This window comes from Copidosoma floridanum, unplaced genomic scaffold, assembly GCF_036245765.1.
Source record: "Copidosoma floridanum isolate Cflo_tuat_1 unplaced genomic scaffold, Cflo_Japanese_pri ptg000027l, whole genome shotgun sequence".
NCBI lineage: Eukaryota > Metazoa > Arthropoda > Insecta > Hymenoptera > Encyrtidae > Copidosoma > Copidosoma floridanum.
Window position 1 is genome coordinate 9,789,817 of NW_028321904.1, and position 11,962 is coordinate 9,801,778.

Below are 11,962 nucleotides of genomic sequence, written 5' to 3' on the forward strand. Positions count from 1 at the left end.
TAGAAGCCAGGGAAGACAGCTCTAAAGAGTACAGGCAGCCACGACTGCCAACTTCTTAGTGGTCGTTCCAACAGCATACATACAGAGAAGATATTCTCCAGGCCCACTTTCCCGACTAACGATGAGCGGTAGTTATCTGGGGAACGACCTGAAGACGAGATATATTTTGATCAGCGGCGTATCTCCCTCATGTACGGTCTCCGTACACAGAGACTCCGAGGGTAAGATGCAAGCTACCCACAGCTGGCTCTCAATCATCAAGCATAATAATAAGGAATAACTAGAAATTTCATCACTGGCCTTTTTCAGGGCCAATATAAGTATTTACGTTCATTACTTGACCTTCAATCTCATCGGTTGTTTTAAGGGCCCCCTAAGTTTAAACTACCGTGCTAACTAAGACATTCTTACTACCATTTCCGGAAACATTATTCGTTGACTAAAAGACTACGTAAAGCCGGCCACTATTAAACCAAGTCAGTCATTCACTGGCAGACGTCACGAGCAGAGTTGTTCATCGCAAGGCTGGGAGCCCTGGTGGCTGGTGACCCTATATTACCCCCTCGACTCTAAACATGTAACCAGGAATAACCAATCCTCTCCAAGCTCTGCGCTGGGTGAACTTAACAGCTATGAAGAAAAAAAAAACTTGAGCCAACGAGAGGCTCCAACGAGCAAGCATCACGAACCAATCTCTACTAATCTCTCTACCTTAGATCATCAAAACAACTGAGTCTGCAAAAAAAGGTGCTTCAGACACCAAAGTCTTCGACGTTTTGCCAGGAGACGTTGGGAAAGAGCACTGCTACTAGCCCCAATACTTCGGACTTTGTAATTTTTCTCCCGATCAGTCTGGGTCTTCAACAGCAAGCCAGAGAAGATCACCCTGAGGTATCCAGGCAGTCACATTTGCTGTAAGCTTTAAGAAAGAGTTTACTTAAAAAACTCACCGGTCTTTTTTAGGGCAATTGGACGTCAAACTACCTTGCCAACAAATATATTAGAACCTAAAAAAATTAACAGAAAATAGCCTTTAGGGGTCACAAAAGTCGCAAGAGGGTGAATTGGAAGGAAGACTTTAAATGTATCTAATGAATACAATTTTAGGTGTCAAGAAACTGACGCAGAAAATTTATCGAGATTGGAACAGCAGCTTCAAAATCGACAAATAAAGAATCCATTACGTGAGAGATCAGCTTTTCATTTCACCCTCACAGTAATCTTTTAAATCTTTGAAGATCTAAATTCAGGTTTTGAAATAAGAAGAAAATATATTTGTACTTTTGTTGCAATAAAAAATGTAGAGATTGAGCTTCAGGACTTTGTTGCTATGGTAATAAAATTGTGAGATAAGAGAAAAAAGATTTTTTTTAATATATGTTTTGGGGACTTTAAAATCTTAACATCTTTAAAAAATAGCTCTTTTCGAAAATTACACGGGAGAAACTGATAATCAACCGCTCCTTATGTCCAACGATTATTTCATGGCATAATGAATGCACGATACTTTTCAGCATAATTATATTTTTTTTAATTTTTACAGCTTATTTTTTGACCAAATAAACTGTATGGATTGCGAACAAACATGTTTTTAGTAAGAAGATTTTTGTTTTGAGAAGTGTCAGGAATAAATGTAAAATTTCTAGCTGAAAACGTTTTGCTTTACATGACAACACAATACGGTGTTCCATTTAGTAAGTCTCGGGCGAAGCCGAGACGGGGGGCTGCTAGTTATTTAATAATACAGAAATATTTTGCTACTAAATTATATATTGCTTATGTGCGCATGTGCCGGGGTGCAAATGGCGAGGGATCTGTGCACATACTACACAGTATTGACATTATCATTGCTTGGTCAGCCCTGCATGGCTTATGCACACGTAAAATGCACACGATAAATACGTATGAAAAAAAGAGCCTCACGTTTACGTATTTACCAAATTTGTTACCGAAGAAAAATTTATGCATTCTTTAATTATGATTAAAACATTTTTCATTGAAATTAAATACATTATTATTCAGTAGTTCATTGAAGTGCACATTGTGTAAGCCAAAAAATTTTTTTAAATCCTAATGCTATTATAAATTAAGGTATACCAAAATTGTAACAGTATTTAAATTAAAATAATGTTGTTTAACACGTATATTTATATCTTATAGCTAATATTATTATTAGTTATTAAATTATTCTGCTCCAAAATTTTAAGTAATATGTCTTATTAATGGTTACATAGTACATATTGGAGTTTATTAGAAATATTTCATTAGTATGCATATAATATTTGAATTAAATTGATAACTTATGCTGTCATGCTAAATAAATATTTACTAAATTTCTTAAAAAAAAACTTTTTTTTTGAGAATCTCAAGTAAGATTTCAGATGATGTTCTTCAGAAGAGTTACAGTCGTATTTACACTTATGAAGAAAATTTGTTAGTCGTATTTGTATATTATAGACCATATAACTGTATCCACAGTATCTTCTCAAAATACTGGGGATTCGGTAATGGCAAATATTATCGATAATTTTATGGAAGTAGGTATGAAGGATCCCGAGTTATCTGTACCTATAAATGCGTAGTAACTAATGCCTTACAGTTTATAAATCATATTAAATTGATACACCATGATAAATCATGCTCTAACACATAGAAATACGAAACACTTAGTCTTTTTCCAAGAAACTGGCCTTATTCAACGATTGAATATTATTTGGATGAATCTACTTCAATAATTAATTAATCCAGAAAAATAGTCGTAGAAAGTAGGATTTCATTTGTTCCTAGTCTTAAATGAGGTTCGTAAAAAATGAAATATTATAATTCTTTATTTACACAATTTTAAGTGTGTTTACTTATTTATTGCAATTTTGTTTGACATTTCTCTAGGTATAAGGATTAAATTAAAAATATAAACATTATAAATTGTCTGCTATTTCAAAAAAAATTTTTGTTTTATAAAAATATTTTTAAGTATACTGTTTACTTATAACTATAAAATTATATAAGCAAACACAAAACTAATTAAAGGTCATTTAATTAAAAATAATGCTCATAATGATATTTATTCATTTATATACCAGCTGTATTAGTTCTCATTTCATTAATCAAAAGTACAACTTTTACAATAATTAAAGTAACAAATTGATTTTTAATGTCAGTCTGGAAAAAGCAAGCTTCATTTTCTTAATATTTTCTAATCTAATAAGTAAAAATCAAATTTTCATAGTACGAATTCGCCCATGTACAGTGGTGTAGCAAATTGTTACCCAAACTTCTTAACAATTGTTTACTATTAATTCATGTAAGCATTGTCTTAACTTAAATATTTACCAATTATTCCTATATTACAGAAAGAAGTTTGAGTGAAGATATCATTAATTTCGTCAAACTACTTTATGTTAGAGACGACGTTTCGTCTACCACGCCAGGTATTAAAGATATAATAAGCTCATGAACATGTGATGGAAAGAAACAGAAATTTTAAAAACAACCATTGCTGCTAAATTTAAAGAAAATAAATGCAATTTTGGAGCAGGAATATCCCAATATTTACATTGGATTCAGTAAACTTGCATTGCTAAGACTAAAGCAATGCGTACTTGCAGGTAATAGTGGAGCACATGACATCTGAATCTATCCTTATTATCAGAATCGGGAATGGATGATAACTGCTAAGTTTTAAAGGTCATTCTGAATCATGTTGAGTGCTCAGTGTGTGACAAATGTTCAGAAATAAGAAAAATTAAATTAAACGTTAGAGAGTATTATTACATTATATTATTTCTTGTTTTATTAAAGTTATTCGAGAAATTTGATAATTCAGAATTGCGGAAACCATTCATATTATTGTACACAAAACTACTTACGAATTGTAACTTAATTATAAAAATGTCTTTGTAGCCAGTGTAATTGATAATTTTTTTATAGATTCTAACCTGCCACAACTCCCTGAAAAAAAGAAATATCATTTGTCTACGTACAAAGATAGTATTAAAAATATCATTTGCGACGCCCAAATGAACGTCGTTATTTTACAAACTGCAATGAATGTCTAGGAATGGAACAGGTTAAAGATTTTTTTAGAAAGAGTTTTTTTAAGGGAGAATAGATAAAATTGTTTATAAGCGGTATGTTCTGCAATGGAGATCTACCCTGGAAACTTTTGTAAAAAATCCAGAAGAATTTATATGCTGTTTTTAGGGCAAAGTTAAAGAGGTGCTTTCATACCCTTTTATCGCTGTGGAGCAATCAGAATTAAATCATGTTTTTAAAGAAAAATTGAAACCTAGATGATTTATGATTTTTGCTGATTTCGCAGAAAACTATACATTTACAGTTCAAAATGCTATTCCAGGATTTGATTGGAACGACGACCAAGCTACTATTTAAAATACAGTTTTATATTTCAAACGTGAGAAATCAACGGAGTACAACAGTTTAATCGTAGTATCTAACTGTTTGCATCATGATGCTATTTCATTGTATTTATTACGAAATCATGATAAAATATTTATAAAGTAAATTGATAGAGTAAATAAGATTTATTATTTCACTGTTAGAGCACCTCAATAGTACAAACACTATAAAAATGTTATTAACTTGGCATACCATACCTTGGCACTATAAAGACTACGAAATCGATACGGAATGGCATTCTTTTCCAACTGCCCATGGCAAAGATCCATGTAATGGCTTAGAAGTAACAGTAAGGCCTAGTGCAGTGCGTGCTAGCCTTCAGGCGATACAAACAACTTTGTCAGCTAAAAAGCTTTTTAATTGGCGTTATAATACAGTCAGGTTATTAAATATTGATTTCGAGTATTTTGTTTCAAAAAATTATAGAGTCTTAAGAAAATGAAGTATATGATTAAGTAAATGAAGTATTATTATTTTATATTAAATGAAAGAAAGATAGTCAATGATGACAAAAAATAGTGTTTATTATTTTAACACATTGATTCACATTTTGTTTTTTTTAATCCCTTTGTTTATCAACTTTTCTGAGAGCACTTGAACTTTCACGATAAATATAACAACAATTATTACAGATTCACATGTCAAGCATACTAAAAGACAATTCATCAAAATCATCTGATAAAAGTACGCGTGTTATAGTAAGAAAAAATATATAAACTATTTTCTTGAAAACGTCTGTTTTGAGGAAACTCACCCGTGCAAAGATGACAACCCAAATTGAGACAAATAAAAGTTGGTAGGGATACCAACTTATAGAATAATATAGTTGAGTCAGTGCTTAGAAGATGGCGAGATAAAGCAGCCGACGGCGCGCTGTACTTATCACCAGCTTCATTTTCTGACATTCTAGTCGGAAATCTTAAAAATTTCCCTAAAAATACTTAACTTGCTGGGTATCATTTAAAAAACGAGTTTTTTTTACAAAACTTGTGCAATCTTATTTTGGGAACCGTTAATTCATTTAAGTTATAAAGTTTTTTTAATAGCTAGTGCGTGCTCCGACATAAGAATACGCATTCAACGGGGTAACATTATATCAATGACATCTCAAAATTTTGCACTTTAAATGATATAAATAAGGACACCGTTAGATTAATCATACTTTTAACTGATAAATTCATCTGGTCCATGTTCAAGAACTGTGACAAGAGAGCTTTCTAAATAAATCATTCACAAAACCATTGATATCAATTTATTTTGAATAAAATATTATTATTTAACTTTAGAAATTCGAAAATTCAAAAATTTTGTGTTCATATTGGATCCGTCATTTTTCATTAAAAAAATTCTATTTTCGATTTTTAATCTGCGATCTCAAGGACTACAAAATGATGTATTAATAATTTCTTTTTTACGTAGTGGGCATACAATTAATAAAAATTCTACCTTTTAATTATTTTTTTGCACAAAGTAGGTTTATAAAGAAAATTTTAAAAACAGGTAAACTTTAACATAAAATTCTGCTTGGAATGCTATGGTATTCTTTTAATTTGCAAATTAAAAAATTTGAAAATTGTTGGGTACCATATTGGATCTCCCATTTTTAGTTTTTTAAATCTGACCTCGTATTCGTAACCAGCAACCCCAAAAACTATGGAGGGCATGATAATTTTTTATCAAGCACTGTTCTATAGCAAGATATACCATGAAAAACGATGGATTGTGGAACATGCCTACTAACTGTGGTTGTACTTTTTAGTAGCGTCGCACAGCGGGGAAAATTGCCAAAAAACTGGCCAAAATTAAAGTTTTCAAGTTTCGAATTTTCCATTTTTTGTGATGTTCACTTCTTCTTGATGATACTTAAAAGCATGTAAATCAGTAAAAATCATGACCAAAAAAAAATTTAGTCTTAAACGTACGCAGCTTCCAAGTAAGTAAACTTTCCTGTTTCTAAATTTTTTCGAATTTTCGTTTGATTTTCGTTTCTTAAATTAATTGTACAATTTCTTAGTTCGATTAAGCCATTAATTTTTTTTTAATATTATTATTTACGATATAAATAATCAATTTTCTTATTGACTTATGAAAATAAATAGATCTTTAGGGATTTAGTTTGATTCTCAAGAAATGGTATATTTATGCAAATGTTGAAAGAAAACGTAGAAAATCAAAAAAGTTTTTCTCGAGCTTTCACAGGCTGTCTAGAGATTTTATATACTTACACATACCTAGGAAGTAGATCCATCAAAAAATCTTGCTCATATTTTCCCCTCTTTAAATACGAGATGAAAAATCATTTCTTAAGTAAGCGCAATAGTCCAAGGGCTAGGTCTTTTCTGATGTAGAACCAGTCTGCACCGGATGAATGAACGTTTTTTTTAGAGTTTTCTTAGTGAATATTTTTATGCAGAATCTAAATTGATTATATACATTTTGCTTAAAGTGGTACAATTTTTCTGAAACGGAATTATATAAACAATTATAAAAATATTTTAAAAAATCGAAATTTAGGTTTCAAACACTTTTTTTCTAAGAATCTAGCATATTGTAAGGGAAAAAAATCTCTTGTAATTTTTTTCTAAAAAGCTTCTAAAAAAAGTTAGTAAATTTTCGAAGTCCCCAAATCAGGCATTTTTTCTCAACTGTAATTGTTAATATCTTTTGATAGAAGCATTTTAGAAAAAAGTATTAAGAAAACATTTCTACTTCGATTGAAGTACTAAATCAGAAACATGAGTTTTTTTAAACATTTGTAACACTCTTTAATATTTGATAAAATATTTCCCGTTTTTTAAACAACCACGTACCTAAATTGACACTACGCTACTGGGTATAACCATGTATCTTAGAATTTTGTGCTGTTTGATTAGATTAGAACTAGCAAAAGTAAGATTTAGTTGCATAGTGCAAAGTAAAAAATCTATCGATATTCTCCTAAACTATTATTGTTATAAGTGAAGTAATATTCTCTTGTCCATTTTAAATTTTCTTCGCGTATATATAAAATTAAACGATAAATAAAATAAAATGGTCTGAACTCTATTATGCTTACCTGAAGACCACTAGAAAATCAATTGCTGAAAAGAAAGTCGAAGTTATACAGAAATAAATAGATAAATTTGATGTTTTTAACGATTGTTTTACAAGAAAAGCTTTTTAAAATAAATTAAACTCAAGATTTTACAACAGATACAGTAAAAAATTGAATGCATCAAAATGTTATAATAATCGATTGTTTGTGAAAGAGCAGGACTGGCTATGTACCGAAATTGATTTTACATTTAACAGCCACTTACGTAAGTTTCATTTAGTCTTTTAATATGATACGCATTAATTATTATCATAATTAAATAGTAGAAAAAAAAGAAAACGCAAAAAGAGGAAGAAAATCAAAGTCATTTCACGAAGGTTCTGATGGTAGTAAAACACGAAAAACAGAATCTCTTCGTAGTTCAAATAGTGTTAATGCGTTTACGACTGCAGTATCAATGGCCTTACGTTCTGATGGTAATAACGCTGCTGCAAAACTGGTAAATAAAATCACAAAATGATCAAGCATTGTCTTATAGCTTACTCGTATTACACTCTTAGCTGCACTTATACGATTGCTGCCTGCATACATCTTACTGACTGGATTTTAAGCAACGGAAGCTAGGTTTGTTTACAAATTGTTTGCCATAGACAAATTAACAATTCATAATATTTTAAATAATAGCACTATGTAGATTGTTGAAACTTAAAACGAGTGTACATATAAATTTTACCAGAATATTTTTAGGCTACAGTTAAAAATGGGTATAAAGAAGTAATGGAAAATCGAAAAAAAAAAAATTTTTTTTTAATTTTTATCTCAGTTGTCATTAAGGGTTGACTTTCCAAAACAAGAGTTTGGAAATTCTAACAATGGAAACACCACTCAAAGATTTTTTGAGAATTTTTAGAATCTACAGAAATAATTGGTACAAACAAATATTTTTGACATTGTAACTATTTTTGTGAAAAGATTCATCTCAATTGACTTGTTGTTAGGGATTGACAAAGAGCTAATACAGAGATTTCATCATATACTTATAACGATAACTTGTGAATATACAATTGATAAAACTGCTTTAAAAAAGTATTGCTTGGAAACCGCAGAGCAATATATAATGTTGTACTCTTGGTATTACATGCCACCAACGGTTCATATAATAACTATTTTCTTTCAACTTATTAGCAGACTACAGGGTTAACAAATTTATAAGCCACGACTCAAGCTTGAAACAACTGAAAAAGTTTTAAATTTCACAATCTACTAAACGGACTGAATTAATTTATCACCAATCTTAATTTTGATCTTTGTACGTGTCTGAAAAAAACCATAGTATCTACTAACCTGTACTGCGTTCCAAATTTTGATTGATGGTGCACCAGTGATACGACATTACGTATTACCTCTTGGTCAATTTTCAGAAGAAATTCAAGAATCTTCACACAAGGTTATAAAACTATTAAGAAAAGATAACAGCAGGAAAATGTCAAGTACTTAACTAACGAGTACATCATTCATAAACTGATTTCACACTCGGATTCTTACGTGTCATTATTAGGAGTTAAACCTAAGAAAACAAAGAAGCCATTTTTAACTGATGTTTTAAAATTATCAACAGATACTGGTTGTATTATAATTTCCGCTGACAAAGAAAACAAATCTAGTGATTCCGAATCAGAATTAGAGTTTTATTGAAAACTAATGTTTAGTTTTGAGCTTTTAAAATTTCATTACAAGAAAAATAGATAAGATAAATAAAAACTTATGAACAAGAAATTATTTCTTACTTTTAATCTTAATTCCTTTATTATATATCTATAATCTATTTATTATATATATTATATATCTAGAAAGATATCGTTAGGGGTAAAGGAGGTGATTTTTGTATATTTGATGTAAAATTCGTAATCAGTGACTGCAAAAACGTTGAAAATGGTACATGACTTGGTAACTTTATAAATAATGTGGTATTTCATGCAAGGGGGTAGTTCTTGAGGGGTAAAGGGGGTTAACTTTTGTACGTTTAATATGAAATTCGTAAACAGCGATCCCAAAAACTCCCAAGTACTGAATTATATATCAATTGCTTTGTTTTTCAATTTTCGGCCAGCTTATTGGTGATTTGCCCAACTGTGCATCACGTTGACAACCGGGTTGGCTCTGGTACTCTACGTATCGCTCGCATTCACATGTGTGTGCGCGCGCGCGTGTGTGTGTGTGTCTAATACTGTGCAGTATGTACGAATACTCTACACACACGCCATGTATTATCTTGTTCTATCCACTTTATTTCGTGAGCCTACAAATGTTTAGAGCCTCAAAGAATAAGAAAAATGTACAATTTGTATATCTTCATTTGAACATACAGATTATATACAACACCTGTATAATACTAATGTTAGGTAGACTTACAACCCTGAAACACACACTTATTTTAAAGCATACGATTTTTAGTTCCTAGCGTGGTAGTGCCTTAATTTTTTATCTGCACTTTTTAGTTTTTTTGTTTTGTAATATTAACGATAACTTAATTTTTCTTTACGTACCGTGACAGTCACTCTTATTGTTTTGGTTGTGTAGTTTAAAACCACGTGTTTGTGCATTTATAATATTAATTTATTTTACAGTGGTTTGAAATTTTTGGTATCCATTCAATATGTCCAATGCCAAGTGTAAGATTCGATATGATCAAAGTTGCAACCCATTTAAATTTAACAAATATTTCAAAACAAGTGGCTTGAGGAAAGCATCAAAAGACTTAAAATTACTTATGTTAACTCTAACTTTAGAAAACTTGTTATGTTCGAATTGTTGAATACAAATCTGCAGTCTACAAATCAAATTATATCTCAATATTAATCCAGCATTGAAAGATGGACAAGGTAATGCATATTTTGTAGTTCTTTAAATTATAAAATATTTTGTTTTTCAACTGTCATAACTATTTCTAAATCACGTTTTCAGTGTACGATAGAAAAGGGAGATTTTAAATAGATGTATGAAAGACTCATTTGATTTGAAATCTCTATTATCAAATATTAGTAAAACGCTTACATTATTTGGTTTTAAGTACCTCAAAAGCATCGCGTACAAGATAAAAACGTTGTAATGTTTATGTCAATAAATTTGACTGTGTAACCATTTAATAAAACTTTCGTATAAATTATGATATAAGCATAAAGAGCCGTAAACACAGTTGTAATAGTGTGTTCGTTCAAGTTTTACTAGTGTTACATCGTGGCTCTTCGAGGTAACTTTAGCGTGTGAGTATTTTAATGCCGTGTGTAGCACGTGGACAGCAAATGCGTTTGTATTCAGCAATATGTTTAAGGTAATTAAGACATTAAAAGTGATTTACCAGTACCTTTACGATCAATGGACGATTAGCAGCTGACAGCTCTCCTGGATTAGCAGGTGAAGTAAATTACATGTTCAACCGGTAATATATTATGCGAAATGAAAAGCTAAATTGAATAGTTAGCAAAACTTGATTTATTGATTCACAAATATTATAACGACAATTTTAATAATCAGACAGCCGTTTCTATATACAACTTGTTTCAGTCAATATCGGCTACTTGCTTGTTGGTCGGTAGTTTCTCCAGGAATGAGGACAAGCTCACAGGGCGTGGTTCTATTTAAACCCAAATCGGATCAATAATCAGGGGTAGGACCGGTGGTGAGTCAAGGAGTAGAGGTAAATTTAATTAACATATTCTTGGAAAAAGGTGCAGCTGCAGGCGTAAGCCAGATGTTGAATTTGTCAGGGGTGGAGTTAGGGAGCGGGAATGGCTGGTGAGCACGCGATCAACCGAGCGTGCTTTGATATCGATTTGTGGGTTCAGCCGCTAGGTGACGAACACCATATCGTATTTTTTATCGACTGTGGGTAGACGTCACTAGACTTGACACGCCCCCCCTAAGTTTTTTCTCACCGGGCAAGTTCATGCCTGGTAAAGTCGTTTTGCGTTTTACAGATATGTGTATTACATAAGTTGAATAGAGCTAGGGTTACATTCACATAAAATGTTGTATTTACAAATTAGTATTTCATATTACAATGTGAGTTAATAGCAAACAGTTATCTTATTTTCTAATGATACAGTAAGTGATGTGCGTTTTTTTATACACTGTTATGTTTATACATACACACATATATATATATTTATATTTATTTATTATAATCATTATTTTTTTTTTTAATAGCTACAATTATATTTAAAACTAAAATTTAGGCAATCGATTTGGTTAGCTACGAGGAATGCGTTTAATTTGTGTTGTCGGTACGATTTCTTCAAAATATTCTTATAGTAGATTACGTTTTTACAGTACATCTTTGTAATGTTTCTTTATTTGATAAGTACGTTGGTAATATCGACGTTTTCTTCTGCTGGAAAATTCTGCTTCTCGGGATCTGTCGGTAGAAGTTTTTTTGAATGCTCTGTTTTAATAAGTGAGAAAGAGCATATGTTTACAGTACCCATGTGTTTGATGAATGCGTACGACATA